Here is a 16,288-nt window from a genome sequence, read left to right as displayed (position 1 = left end):
TCATTACACAAAGTTTCAGATATTTCCAAGAGGGCCCTTATCATCGGATGAACTCCTCAAAAGAACCTTCTAACCGTTTGAGCCATTGCCAAATTAGCTAATTCCATCGATCCTAAGTTTTTCCTGCACGGTCACTCAATTATCTGCAACTTTCTTTCTCCTGTAAATGGTTGTCAACTCTCGTTTATTCTCTTTCCCACTGTTTTCACACATGAAATTTTTCGAGAAATTAGGCACTGCTACAAGCCCACAGCTTCTTACTCGTTGCTCAGTTGCACTTTGTAACCCTGAAATCATGGAAGTAATTGAAGTTGATATACCCTGACATATGGTTCTCTTGATAGAAGCGTGCCTGCCCAATACATCATGTTGTCAATGCTCTTGTTAGTGCTATTTTTTAGGACGCATGAGACTTGTTTTTGTTCTACTGACCTACTTTTTCATTGGTCTGTTCTCCCTTTTGAACTTGATTGCCTTGTTACCTTTCATGTGCATTTTTTTCTTAAGACAATCTAGATCTTTTTTCAGTAAAATTTGGACTTTCTCTCAGTTTTACACAGCATCGGGATGCTTTCATAAATGTTTTTGAGGAGCACGGGGAAGGAAGATATTGTAGTACCCACTATAATGACAACTGAATCTAATTTATTTTTTTTTGGTTGATGATGTACATCAACCTTTAACTTTCTGGTGATTTGCCACATACTGATCTTTTGGGTAGTGCACTAGCCTCAACACAATTTCGACTGGAAAGCAGTGCAATTGTTTTCTTTTGCACGGGTCTGACAAATTTAAGCTTTTCTATAGTAATTCGACTTATTGTATACATTTGGAAAGATGATACCAGATAATAACTCTTTGGATAGAACACTTACTATGTATTTTTTTTATCTATGTTCTCAACGGAACAGCTTGATTATGAAAGACGCGAAGGCAGTTGGAACCAGTTGATATGGTTTTCGTCTGGCAATTGGGAGAGAAATCTCGAAACAATAGTACAGCGCTCTCCCTTTTCCGCTGAAGAGGATCTCTTTCAGCAGTCATGTATCCCTTCCCCTCCCTGTGAAATTTGCTTTAATATAATATGGTGCTCTGGCTTAGTTTTTAACTTAAAGTTTTCTTTATCACAAGATCAAAATATTATCGAACCACAATGATTCTCAATATATTTTAAATTATGTATCTTTTGCACACTCTTTGCCAAATCCTGGCTGACACTGACCTAAAATTATGGTGTTGTTACTTGATGTAATGTGTATCCCTTAGATTTGGCTATTCAATGAGGGTCTTTCATATGAAAGTTTTGGTTGTGCACATTGAGTCTTTCGTGAATGTTTTACTCATGCATATTTAGTACTATACAAGCTATCTCGCTTCTTTGTTTGGGCGTATTGTCTTGATGTCTACCGATCGCTGTTGGCAGCTTAATCATGTCTTTTACCTTTTGATTTATTACTTTACTGCAGTTTAATCTGATGGGAGAATTTGGTACACATATAATTATCTACAGTCTTTGGGAAGATGTTGAAGGATTTCTAGAGATTGACTTCGATGCGGATCTATATGTGAGCGTCTTTCGCTGTTGCTGTATAGAGCAGTAGGCGTCACCACTCTGCGTGTCTGATGTGCATGTTTGTACGAGTCTCAGGATATTCAACTTAAAGGGCTCAACGGAGATGAGAAGAACATACAAATGGCAAAAACGTTTCCCAATTCTAGGAATTTGCAGACTTATAGGCACTCCTTAAGGGTAAGTGGTGGTTGATGCTATACTATGTTGTGCGACTGAAATCAGTCGTTTCACTTGGTCTGTAAGTGACGAGTTTTTATTCTTACTTTAGTTCAATTGAATGCGTGCTTGGCTTCAACTAGACACCTAATTGGTGGATTGATGTTGCATCAATTGCGTCTTCATTGCATTTGCACTTCAAGCAGCTTGGATAATCTGATCTTTGGACATTCTTTCAATTATTCAAAATTACATAGATGAATTGCATATGGGAAGAGGATTTTCTTGATGTTTACGGGCATTTTAGAAAAATATTAACCAAACAAGCAAGGAATGGGAATGGGGGAGCGATTTGCTGCTCAAAAGAGCCGAGACCAGTTCTCATTAAGTCAACATTTTCGTCCATCTTCAATTGCGGGGTTATACTTTGAATTATGTAGGAAATACCAGCATTGACAAGAGAGTGTGGTATCTGTGTCGGTCATGATGGAAAATGGGAATGGTAGAGTGATCTTATGTTCTGTATAGCAGGAATTCGAAATATGACTCCGACATCTAAGTCCTTACCTCCTCCGTGATTACACCTAAATATGCACAGATATTTTTTATATCCGTTTCGTACTTGTTTTAATCCATAAATCGATAAGACACTAATTGGTGAAGTTATGTCAGGAATGCATACCATACTAGTACCACTTTGTGGAGCTTAGTAAGGCTCTAAAGGTTATTCCATTTTATCAAGTTGATTTGGCAGCTTGTGGGCTGCTCTCGGTCCACATGCATGCAGTTGCAGTCTTTAAAATTGTTTGCCAAACTCTGGCACTAAGCTAGTGTGGATCATTACAGCCTTCTATTTTCTTTTTTGACCTTTTGTTTTTTGGTTTTGATGATTTTTGGTTGCATTTCGTTATTTTAGCCTCAAAGTTATCCCTTAGTAATGAAACGTCAGCATCTTAAGTGAGAAATCTAGTCATAAGTGAGTTGTGGGCTGTATGAAGAGGTGAAGGCATGACTAGAAAATACCAAATTTGCTCATTGATACCAGCCCTCTGTCAGATTCTTGGGGGATTCAGTCTGATACTTGTGTAAATATGTCTCCGACATCCTGAATTGCTTATGAACCACTTGATTTCCACAGAGGGGTAAATAGCCAGGGCAAAGTCATAACAATAGCAGCTGTGACGTGATGGATGTCCCGTGATAAATGAACATACTATTTTCTTTCGCCAAAGAGAGTGTGCCTTTAGCACTTTTTCTCTCAAAGTCAGTAAACTTGATTTGTTTGTATGAAGTCATTATTACAATGATCCCTGTGTTGTAGTAGCTTCAAGATAATTTATAGCTCTCTCTCTCTCTCTCTCTCTCTCTCTCTCTCTCTATCTCTCTCTCTCTCTCTCAACTGATATTTTTGCTTGTTTTATTTTTATTTTGAAGAGTTATGCTTCTATTCTCTATCTAAGGATTCCCCCCAGGTTCCGGATGATTCTTCAAGGGAAATATGTCGAGCATCATAATATTGTAAATGATATGATGCTACATCAAGAAGTTACTTATCGACCGCAACCTGGTGCTAATGGAGTTTATAAAGACACTGTAATGCTTCACGACAGTGTTCTTTTGTCTTTTGCAGATATTCCTCTTGATTTGTGTACCTACTTATGTGCAAATATTGTTGTTAAATGACTGCTGTCGTTACAATTGGGTTTGTGAAGGATGCAAAGCATCATATCGATGTCCAAGATTCAATGTATATCACAAGAATCGCCTGATTAAGTTTCGTGTTCTTCTGGGTGAAACAATTATGGCACTACTTGAAATTCTGTGTTGAAAATGCTAACTTTAAGAGTTATATTGCCACTTTTCTATCTAGATGGCAGTCACCGATAGTTTGACTCAATGACACCTTGACATCCCTGTTCATGATGTTCTTGTCTTATAAGTGGTCGATCATTTCTTTCTGTGGTCCTTTTACTTTGTGTATGTTGTTTGGACGTTTGAACTTCTTTCAAGGATTGAGGTTGTTGTGTTTCTTGCCCGATGATGGCCTCCTTAAGTATCATTGTTGGAATCTCAGCATTTACACAATAAAATTGTGTTATCCAAGAATCCAAATAGCAAGATTGAACATAGTTGCTTGGATCTTTTGGGACTGTGATCTTCCTCCTCTTACTTGTTGGCTACTTGACTCTTTGTGCTGTAGCAATCCCTCTGTTCTATTTATGTTCCCTTTTTCCTTAGTTTGGCAGTGAAACATGGTTTCTCGTTATTTCCTTTGTTGAACATTATGAGGATTCTTGAGTGCTCTGATTTTTTCCGTTATATATAGATGGAGCTTAAAAAATGACCTCATCCATTCTTTTGGCAGCCTTTCTGGAGGCTTTGGAATCCCGCTGGAAGTGGTGGTCGTGGAGTCATTGGTTTTCTTCGGCTCTGATATCCAACTTTTTACTATGTGAAATATGTATCTTTAATATGTTTCCTCTTTGGGCCGGGTGTTTTGGAAGCTAATTTTGTGGAACCAGCTCATGATAAGCAAGGGTTTGAGCAAACTACAGTGTTCCCAAGACTCGAGGCACGACTGATTCAAATGCAGAAAAACCATTGGTATGTGTTTCTCCATCGCCATCATTATGTCATCTCCTCACTAGAATTACTTGTTAGCAATTCCCTTTGCCAATTTTCTGGGAGGGAAAACTCTCATTGAATTGGCTATGCTTCCTTAGGCAATAAGAAACTCCCTAGTGAGTCTGCTTGCCGAGCCGAGGGGAGGAAGCAGAGTATGACAAGAATGAAGAATGGTGTCACGACCCGGACTCCACCGAGCCTGCGACATCCGGTCCATGGTCGAATTGAACGCGACGTCCCAAGACGCGTCGCCGACCCAAACGAACTACACAAGCGGAAGCAAAATAAAACAACCCAGACAACTAATATGATGACGAAAGGATAGCACGAAACAATAATTGCATAACATCATAAAGTAGTCATTAGTACAGAACGATAACCCGGGCTACCAATTTCAAGCCACAATTTTCAAAAGGGGGTGGTGGTTGACAAGCTTATTTCCTCTACAAAAAGGTACTCAAAGAACAGGGTAAACTTGATCTATCCTTCAATCCCTGTAGTACTCTGGCGGCATCTCCGAATCGATCACGATCGCGGATCTGAAAGTGGTTATATAATAACCGTGAGAACGACTCTCAATAAGCAACACCCTAAACCTTACGTAGGCCAATGCATACCCAGACAAGTCGTACAAACGCATGCTCTGCATGTTAGTTAAACGTGATAATGCAATATTAATAGCCTAATAACATATCACAATCACTCAAGCACCAACCACACTAACACTCAATCAATCCAACCAATTCAATCACACATTCAATCAGCCAGTCCAATCAGTTCAATCAATTCAAACACACTCAACTCGCATGCGTGGCCGAACAACTTTCCACGACCTCCCAGGTCCTTTCACACTGCCCGCGCCACTGCGCCTCAGGCCCAATCTCACAGCCCGCGCCACTGCGCCTCAGGCTCAGCCCTCAGATCAAGCCGGGCTCGGTCCCGCGTGTCACGCCCCGAACCCCAATCGAGCTCGCGACATCCGCCACTGGTCGATTATGCGATATCCCAGGAATTATCGCCGACCTCAAATACGATCATCGGAGATTTAACGCACGGCAGAATCCATAATTAACCCGGACAATTAAAGCTGGGGAGAATATTCAGGAAGAATGTACACATATCCGATTTCCATTAACATACTTATAAAATATTCACAACTTACAACCGCCACAATTTATAGCCATCGCATACACTTGCACACCGTATTACATACCATCGATATACCAAAAAGATCGATGACCAGGCTTTCTATCCCCAAAAATGTTACTTTCCAAAAACCTACTAGGAACCCCTGTACTAACCCCTACGCCCCTTGCTAGGCGTCCATTCTGAGTCTGATTCTTCATCTTCTGACTCCGAACTCTCCTGAGCAGTCTGCTCCTCTGAGGGATCTGACTCTGCCCCGATCTCAATAGGGTGATTGATGTCGCCCGACTCAGCTGGAGTTGCATTCTGATACTCCTCAACCAGAAAATCGAAGAAGTTGATCTCAGGTACGTAATTAGGATCCATGTATTCCTCAAACGGGAGTATATACTCCGGGTCTCCTACCGGCCCTTCTGACTCCTCAGACTCGTTATTAGGCTCTACCTCGGGTTCTACTTCGGGCTCCGCTTCCTCTGGTTTTTCCTCGGGGATTGGTTTCAAGTCTATGTCCATCGGGTCGTCCTCAGCCTGAGATACTTCGGGTTCGGGTTCATGCTCAGCCCCTGAAGATCCCTGAGCAGCGGCTGCTGAGTGCAGTCCCGACTGAGCTAAACTAGTATCTACACTGGTCAACTCTCCATCTATTGGGGTTATGGCAGATGGGTCCCAATCCCCAACTAAGTCAAATGGGACATCAAAACCTCTGACGGGTCCAAACTCATCTCCATCAGCATCCCGGAAGAACCAGGCCGTATATACATGAGTCTCCCAAAGAGGTAGACCTACTTCCACAAAAACGGTCGTAGTATACCTAATCCAGGTCACGTTATCGGGCATAGGGAATTCTGCAACATCGTTCTCGGTGTGCACTGGTACCCCAAAACGAACTAGTGGCGGTGGCGGAGGATTCATGAGTCCTGTCGGGGTTCTGAAATTGTTGGTTGAAACAACCGTGAGAACACTTCTCAGTAAGTTCACCCCTAAACCCTACCTAGGCTATCACATACCTCCAGAAAATCACCCAAACACGCAATCACACACATACCATTGTCACACAGCAGGCACATCAACACAATCGCAAGCACGCACAATTCTCATGTCATACACTCGTTCCGTTCTCATCATATCTCATCCACATTCCTCGCCAGTGACCCGCGTACACGTACATGCCTCAGGTACACTGCGACCTCTTTCCACAACACTTCCAGGCCCTCGTAAACATACACGCCTCAGGCCCAACATCTACCACCCACTGCGCAACCCACGTTGAAGTACACGCCTCAGGCTGGCAGTCTTCCGGTAAAACCGGGCATCGTCCCGCGTAAACGTACACGCCTCAGGACGGCACACATTCCACGATCACACATGCCATCTCATTTTCACTTTCTTACTTATGCACATGCTCAACAAGCATTTGCCATACACAATTGGCCCTTCACACGCGGCCCGTGCACGCATTAATTACACGAAATCCATGCACACTCAGCATTCGACATGGCCAGTAATAATAATAAAAATAGTCTGGCCCACGCGTGCACCCAACAAACATAATTAACTCAACCAATTACACAATCACACATTTAATTTCACCACCACAATCTAATTATTTTCAAACGCACGTAAAACACAGAAATCACTATTTTTCTCCCACCAAACGACGCCAAATCGATTCCGGTCCTTCACGGGACTTTTTCACCATAAATTCCCGGTTCTAAAAATACAACTTCCGTCCCGATCGGCCCATCACGGCCCCCATGAACAGTAGACCACAGCCACTGTTATCCTCTAATTTCCAATAAATATTGCCCGAATTAATTCTTAAGGCCCGCCACAAAATTTCCACTCCTAATTCATGCAATTCCGCACCTAACTTATGCCAGATTTCGCCCAAAAATCGCCCGTCGATACCCGAAGTCCCAAGTTGGGTTTAGAGCTCGACTTACCCGCGTTCTAGACTATCGCGGCTAGAACGGAAAGCGGCGGCACTTAATCGGGAACGGCGGCGACGACGTATGGCTCCCTGCGGGCGGCGATCGGCTTGGGCGGCGGCGGCGCGGCTTGGGCGGTGGCCGGTGGGGCTCACGACCAAAGGAGGACCGAAAGGGAGAGAGAAAGAACGGCGGGATGGGGGTGGCGTGAGGGGTGCGTGGCGGCGGGGCGGTGGCGCGGCGCGGCACGGCGGCGATCCGAGCTGCAGCGCGGCGGTGATCGGCAAAGAGAGAGAGAGAGAGAGAGAGAGAGAGAGAGAGAGAGAGAGTATACGATGGGGGGAGAGCTCACGGCAAGGGGGCTGAATGGGAGAGGAGAGAGGAGAAGAAATTGGACTAAATTAGTCCAGTTTGACCAAAGTGGCTAATTACCGAAATACCCCTTTCTCTACTTTTTGATCCGACGGTCCAGATTCGATCTTATCTTGAAATCGACGGCCCAGATCGAATCTTACCAAAAATATCCAAGGTTATACTTGTAATTTCTCAAAAATTCCAAGGGCAAAATTGTCCCATCAAAAAGTTAGGGCAAAATTACCAAAATGCCCTTTGCCCATAAAACATGCCCTCTGTTAATCCTTAGGGGTAAAATGGTCCGATTCTCCGTTTCTCATCAAAATCAAGTTTTTCTGAAGGATTCGGGCGCAACAAAAATTGCACGTTACAACTGCAACGTCGTCCTAACGTCCTGTTGTGACTTCCAAATTTTCCAGTGTCCGATTTGGGCTGATTTAAATAATTAAATTCTATTAAACGTAACTCGAGCGTTTCTCAAACTAACGGGCGGCTTGTTGGGGAAATTCGCTTATTCGACCTGTGACTGACACTAAATCGAGTCACGTGTAATTTATTCAGACCGTCACGACTTCGGTTGTCAATAAAATCGCGAGGATCAATTACTAGATCCGTGGGGCACGATCGTTCGGTATAGGTTCAGGATCGTTCGTCAATTCATTTCGTGGTCCAGCGGTATCACCCGCGATCCACTACTATGACAGTGGCGAACTGGCCCCTGACTATTCTTAGATCGGCCAACAGTGGCTCAAAATATCACATCGACGATTTAATGGTCAAAAGTCAATCCACGATCGAATTTTCTTTAGTCGTACGAATTTAATTCCCCGATTAGCCTTTCCCTAATGGTTAGCATCCCAGGAATGATCAGTTCCGGGCGAGAATTAACTGCGAGTACATTTATAAAACTCAGTATTTTATAAATTCCAAACGGACAAATTTTTGAGATGTCACACTGCGTAACCACGCCTCAGGACATTTTTCCCTTCCAATGACCCGCGTAACCTACGCCTCAGGTCTGGTCATGCCTTTCTCGCCACACCCGCGTAACCACACCTCAGGTTGGCAGTCCTCCGATCAATCCGGGCTTTTCTCATGCACATGCACCACAACACAATTCGCAATTCTCACAAGTCATACCAATCAAACTCAAGGCATGCTCACCACAATATTCCCCCAACCTGACCTTCAAGTCGGTCACATTCAGCTATCAATTCCACTCACAAACGCCACGATAAGCCAATCATTGACTCACCAACAGTAGCCACAAATATGCACCCACAATCATCCCAATTCCAAATTACAAGCTCACGATTCCAACATTCAAGCCGGCCACAATCACACGTCAATTTTCCCCACACACGCCACGACAATACGGGTATTTAACCCATCATAATTAGCCACTAATTAAGCCACACAATTATCACAATTGAATCTAACAAATGCGCACATACGAATATTGACCATAATCCACGTTTAGCCCCTAAACCGGTACTAATCACATCCTAAACAAGTCTAAAAATACCCATAGTCCTAAATAAGGATTAGGAGGTCACTTACTAGGTTTTTTGCTCGGGAAAAATCGGCTATGGCCCGGAATGGCTCGGTCGGAACGGCGGCGTCTCGGTGCGGCCGAGGGCGCGACGGGCGTGGGGCTCGGCCACGGGTTCGGTCACGGGCAAAATTCTCGGTCACGGCTGGGCACGGCGACGGGCACGAGCATGGGCACGCCCCGAGGCAACTCGGCCACGGCCCGGGCAGCGGCTGGTTGGTGGCCTGGGCTGCTCGGCCATGGCCTAGGCAACGGCGACGACGGCGGCGGTTGGGCTGTCCCGGCGAGCACGGCGGCTGCAAGTGGCTGGGCAAGGTCGCCGGGGGCTGGGTGGTGGCGGACGGAGCAGTGGCGGCGGCCGGAACGGCGGCGCGCGACGACTGGGCGAGGCGGCGCCGGGGAGAGTCCAAAACAGGGGAAGTGTTGGGGAGGAAAGAAAAATCAGGGGAAAGGGGGTTGGTGGCGGCCGAGGGGGCAGCTGGGCGGCGGAGTTGGCTGAGGGGAGAGGCTAGGTGGCAGAAGCGGAGCGACGGCGGCCGGAACGGCGGCATACGGCGGCAGCGAAGTCTGGGAGCCGAAACAGGGGAAGGCGCCGAGAGAGAAGAAAAACAGGGGAAAGGGGAGGTCGGGCGGCGGTCTGAGGCGACACGGCGGCGTCGTGGGTAGACGGGCGACGGAGGATAGGCCGACGGATGGCTGGGCAATGCCGGGCCGCGGCAGACGCAGCGGCGAACTGCTGCTCGCGTGCAGCGCGGACAGGGCCGGCGACAGGCGGTCGCGGGCAACGAACGGCGGCGCGGCTCAGTCGGGCGACGGCGGCGCGAGGCGGATGGCGAGGGGCGGTCGGCGGCGACTGGTCAGGCGAGCCAAGGCAGAAGCAGAACCAGTCGGGCGGATGACCAAAGAAGAAGAAGAAGAGAGGAAGAAGAGAAGAAAAAGGAAGAGAGAGAGAAGGAGAGAGAGAGATTGGTCTGACAGGGGAGGGGATGATCGCGCACGCGAGAGAGAGAGAGAGAGAGAGAGAGAGAGAGAGAGAGAGAGAGAGAGAGTCAAACCTTCTTTTGACTCATCCTAGGGCTCACATTGGATCTTGGTGACCAAGCCAACATCCTAAGGCCACGAAAATTCCAGATTTCCAATTAAAAGAAAAGACCAAAAAGACACCAAATAAAATAAACCCAGAAGGAGGTCTACTAGTCCAAATCCACACCCGGTCAAAAATCCACTTTTCACACATCCCGGGCAATCTCGAGGCTGGCCACAATAATATCGACAACGTCCAATTAAATTCGTCTCGAAACTCCGAGAAATTCGACACCAAAGTTTGGGCTCTAAATAACGGCCAAATTCGATCGAGCGCGATTCTAGCGAAATCTTAATTTTGAAAACAATAACCGAGAGTGATCAGTTCCCGGGCGAGATTTTACTGTAAGCACACTGACGAATTACACGTTTTATAAATCCTAAAAATGGGCCGAAATTCGGAATGTCACAACTCTTCCTCCCTTACAAAAATTTCGTCATCGAAATTTACAATCCAACCCAACTATTCAAACAAATGGGGATATTGGTGTCGCATCAACTCCTCGCTTTCCCACGTCGCACCTTCGGTTCCATGGTGCTCCCAAATCACCTTGACCATCGGAATTGTCTTGTTCCGCAACATTTGTTCCATTCTGTCATCAATCCTGACCGGCCTTTCCACGTATGACACTCTATCGTCCACTTCTATTTCTTCATAATTTAATACGTGGGTCGGGTCCGGTTCATATTTCCTTAGCATAGACACATGGAATACGTTGTGAACCTGAGACAAAATTGGCGGTAGTGCAAGATGGTAGGCCAGAGTACCGATCCTTTCTAAAACCTCGAATGGACCCATGTACCTCGGGCTCAACTTTCCTTTCTTGCCAAACCGTGACAGTCCTTTCATTGGCGATACTTTGAGGAAAACGTGGTCCCCTACTTGAAATTCCAAAGGCCTACGTCTCCGGTCTGCATAATTCTTTTGGCGACTCTGAGCGGTCTTAAGTCTATCCCGGATAACCTTGACCGTCTCGACTGACTGCTGAACCAACTCTGGACCTGTGATGCTCCTCTCACCCACTTCATCTCAACACACCGATGTTCTGCAAGCTCTGCCATACAACGCTTCAAACGAGGTCATTCCGATACTCTGTGTCACGCCTCGTACCCCATTGGAACGCAACATCCTGTCACGGTCGGTTTTGGTGCGACGCTCCCAGGAAGCATCGCCAACCCAACGCCCAATCAGAGATCAAACACATGCAGAAGCACGTATATAAATATATATATATACACCCTGACAATAAAACACATGAGACCAAGGTAGTACATTAAGTAAACAGCACCTCTGAAAATATGTATACTAGTATTACCATAGGAAACTTTTTACAAAATTCATTTATACAACGGCCGAGAAAACACACAGTCAGCAGCCACTCAGTAAAAAGGGGTCAGCGTATATCACTTCGGACTCCTCAGCTTCCTCGACCATGGCTGCAGGTCCATCCCCACAAGGGTGCATACTAGATGACCGCTGGATGAATTGCGGTATACCAAAAAGAGGCGCTCTCCTCGGCATCCTCCGGCTGGGGGTCTAAAATGTTTCGGTTTACACAACCGTGAGACGAATCTCAATGAGTTCAACCCCTAAACCTAGGCTAGGCTAGCATGCAATCTCCTGACCGGAAAATAAATAAGTGAAACCATAGTGCAACAACAATCAAATAATCCTCCGACCCTGCAGGTTAGGCAGTTCAATATATAATAATCACGGCACGTACGTGGCACATATTATCACACGTACGCCAATCACATGCTCATGCACCAAGGCTCACACACTCGCATGCCAGTCCATGCATGTTCATGCATGCAAATATCGTCGACATGTCACGTGTATTTTCCGGCCCACTGGCCCATACTGGCACACTGGCAATCGCCCAATTTATTATTTATTACGACTCGAGTCATCAATTTTTTTACGGCCCGGTGCGTCTAGCCTGCTTCAAAGTGCATGAGGCGCAGCAACCGATCTGGCCCAGTGTCTCTAGCCTGCTTCAAAGTGCATGAGGCGCAACACTGTTCTCCTTGCGAACCAGAGCCTGCTTCAAAGTGCATGAGGATGGTCGCTTTCCGGACGTACCGGGCATCGTCCTGCTTCAAAGTGCATGAGGACGGTATCGACCCGAAGGTCATGACCCAAAGGTCCTTAGGTGATCACACAACTCATTATTATCTGAACCCAGCGTATAACGCTTCAGGGTATTTTAGGTGATCACATGCTCATGGCAGACACGCATTCTCGCACAATTTCATCACATGCCTCACTCTTGGCATACGCAATGCGTGCCCATGTTATGCAATGCAATGCACCACGAGCACCAATATAATTCAGACACCCAATGACACAATACGTGCTTAATTGGCCCAATTAATACCGTGTGGCCTAACGTGCGATTCACAAATCAGTAAATCATTGTAAACCAAACAATGGCCAATCGCACTCCATAAACTCAGCCACACCACATACGACATAGCAGTACGAAATCAACCACAATTACGTACAATTGACGTACAATCAGTCAACCCGGACATACCCGGTAATTTTCCAACGGGCTCCTAAATTGGTCATTTAATCCAATTAATCTCCCCAAATAATTCTCATTAATCCACTAAATTTCCCAATGATAATTTCTACCAATCCGTCCTCAACCCATCAAATACACACTGATACTATCTAAGCCAGTCCAAATTGTACCGATAATACCTAAACCAGTCCAGAAAAACGCACTAACAGTCCTAATCCGGATTTAGGAATTTTACTCACTTAATCCAAGGTCACGACGACGGGGAACGGCGGCCGATCACTGGTGAACAGTGAAACCGGCGGCGGAATTCCCGGCGACGGTGTGAACAGCGACCCGTACGGACGGATGAACAGTAACTTCGTATGAGGCTGCTACAGTACTTCCGTACGGACACTGTAAGGACAGGTACGGACGGCGTCGCACGGCGAGGCTGGACGGCTGGGTGGTGACGGAACAGCGATCCGAGCTCCGGCGAAGCTCCGGCGGCCCTTTTTGCCGGACGGGAAAGAGAAAAAGAGGGAGAAAGAGAGAGAAAGGGAGAGAGAAAGGGCTGGACAGAGGCGAGGCTCGGGCTGGGGGGCTGTGGTGGTTGACGGCGGGGCACGGCGGTCGGTGGCGGCGCTCCGGTGGCCGGCGGCGAGCTCCGGCGAGACAAAACCAAGAGGGAAAATGGAGAAAAAGAGAGGAAAAATGGGAGAGAAGTTGTTGTTGGGGGCTGGTTCTGCCGAGAATGAGGGGAGGAGAGAGAGAGAAGATGGTCAGCTGGTCAAATAAAGCAGCCCAAAGTGCCACGTGTCGCCGATCCGTGAAAAATGACCAAAACGCCCCTAATCTAACGGTTTTAAAGAGATAGGCTTAAATAATTGAGGGGCAATTGGGTCTTTGGTGCCAATAATGCAGCTGATAACCACAGTTACTTATCCCAAAAATTTCCCAAAAATTCGGACCCGAAAACGGCCCAGGGGCAAAATCGTCATTTTTCCGGTCCCGGGGCGAAATTCCAATTTTCGCGCATACGTGTTCCATATGTGCGTGGCCAACATAATATGGCGTCGGATTCACGAAATTCACTTTCTAAACCCCCGAAAATCGACTACGAAGTTTCGGGAATAAAATAATATTATTTTTCCAATTTTTGTCGAAATTCCAATTTTTGGCCAAAACCACTCTAAATGTGCGTGGCCACCCCAAAATAACCTTGGCCGCGAAAAATAACCTCAAACGGCCTCCGAATCCAGCCTCGGTGCCCATAGGGGCAAAACCGTAATTTTTCACCCCCGGACCGAAATTCCACTTTTTACTCGTACTAACTCCAAACGTGTGTGGCCAGCGTAATATGACGTCAGATTCCCAAAAATAGTCTCTTAAGCCTTCGAAAATCGACATCGAAATCCGGGCCCAATTTCGTGATCAAAACTCGCTCGAGTTTCAATTTCAGGGTCTCTGGCTAACGGGCGGTTGTTTAGGACATACGCGTATCGACCTAGGGTTATTCGAATTACGACGGTCCCGATTATTGAGAGAATGAGAAATTATCATTAGTTCCAAAGATCACGATCGTTCGGTTCAGGTTCAGGACTGGTTGGCCATGTGCACTTTCGGTCTTGCAGAATCACCTGTGATCCGATTGTACATCGTTGGCCTTGGCGAAACCAAATCCATTACCTTTCCTAAGATCGGCCCACGTTGGCCCAAAATATTCACTCATCGTATCTCGAGATCGGTGTCCCGTTCACTGTCGAGTCCCTAGTCCACGTACCGTTTCCTAGTTAGTCATATCCCATTGGCTAGTATCCCGAGAGTGATCAGCTCTGAGCGAGACTTACTAAAATGAAATGCGAAATATTGTCAATTTATTGATCTCGGAATTACGTCGAAATTCAGGCTGTTACACTCTGTTGATAGCTATTGTTGTAGGCAAATTCAATCAAATGCAACTGTTCCTCCCAGCTACCTTTAAAATCCAATACACATGCCCGTAGCATATCTTCCAAGGTCTGAATTGTCCTTTCAGACTGGCCATCCTTTTGGGGGTGATAGGCTGTGCTAAATTGTAACTTTGTCCCTAATGCCGTATGAAGACTTTTCCAAAAAGCGGTAGTGAATTTGGGATCACGGTCCGAGGTAATCGTCACTGGCACTCCGTGCAAATGGAGTATTTGTCGCACGTAAATCTCGGCATACCTTTCTAAAGCGAAGTCCTTTCGCAATGGCAGAAAATGTGCTGACTTTGTCAATCGATCGACTACCACCCAAATCGAATCGTGACCCTTCTGACTCCTCGGTAATCCCATTACAAAATCCATCGTGACGTGTTCCCATTTCCACTCGGGGATTTCCAATGGCTGCAACATTCCACCCGGCTTGTAATGTTGTGCCTTCACTTGCTGACATGTCAAACACTTGGCCACGTGTTTGGCTACATCCACCTTCATGCCGTTCCATCAATAATGTTGTCGCAAGTTCTGATACATCTTTGTACTATCCGGGTGAATACTATAATTACTACGATGTGCTTCAGACAAAATCTCCTCCTTGAGTTCTGCATCACCGGGTACACACAACCGTCCGCGGAACTTCAGAATCCCATCCTCGGATACCTGAAAGTCCGATTTCCTCTTTGTGACATCCATACTCAGAATCTTTTGAATTTCTGGGTCCGTCGACCGTAAGGCCTTGATCTTAGTCTGAATTTCCAGCTCAATCCTTAATGCGGCAAGCAGACTTGAGACCCGACTCACCTCAAACTTAAATTCCGAATCTCGAACTCCCTCCAACAGAGTCCATTCCTTGACCATCATATGCGCGATGCTCGATTTCCGGCTCAGTGCATCTGCTACTCTATTAGCTTTCCCGGGATGATACATAATCTCGCAGTCGTAGTCTTTAAGGAGTTCCATCCAACGGCGTTGTCTCATGTTTAATTCCTTTTGGGAGAACAAGTACCTTAAACTTTGATGGTCCATATAAATCTGAAATTTTTCTCCACACAGGTAGTGTCTCCAAATCTTAAGGGCGAAAATAATCGCGGCCAGTTCCAAGTCGTGAGTCGGATAATTCAGCTCATGCGGTCTCAATTGTCGCGATGCATATGCCACTACTCTTCCGTGTTGCATCAGCACGCATCCCAACCCTCTTAGCGACGCATCACTATAAATTTCATATCCTCCCGAACCTAACGAGATTGTCAACACTGGCGCGGTTGTCAACCTCTGTTTTAGCTCCTGGAAACTCCTTTCGCACTTATCTGTCCATTCAAACCTCGTCTCTTTCTTTAGTAACCGCGTCAATGGCATCGCTAATGCTGAAAATTTTTCTACAAAGCGTCTGTAATACCCTGCTA

The sequence above is a fragment of the Syzygium oleosum genome, unplaced genomic scaffold (genome assembly GCF_021117445.2).
Source record: "Syzygium oleosum isolate NSW1041296 unplaced genomic scaffold, Sole_v2.1 Sole_v2.10, whole genome shotgun sequence".
Lineage (NCBI taxonomy): Eukaryota > Viridiplantae > Streptophyta > Magnoliopsida > Myrtales > Myrtaceae > Syzygium > Syzygium oleosum.
The sequence above is the reverse complement of the archived record's forward strand: the minus strand, read 5'-3'. Positions refer to the sequence as shown.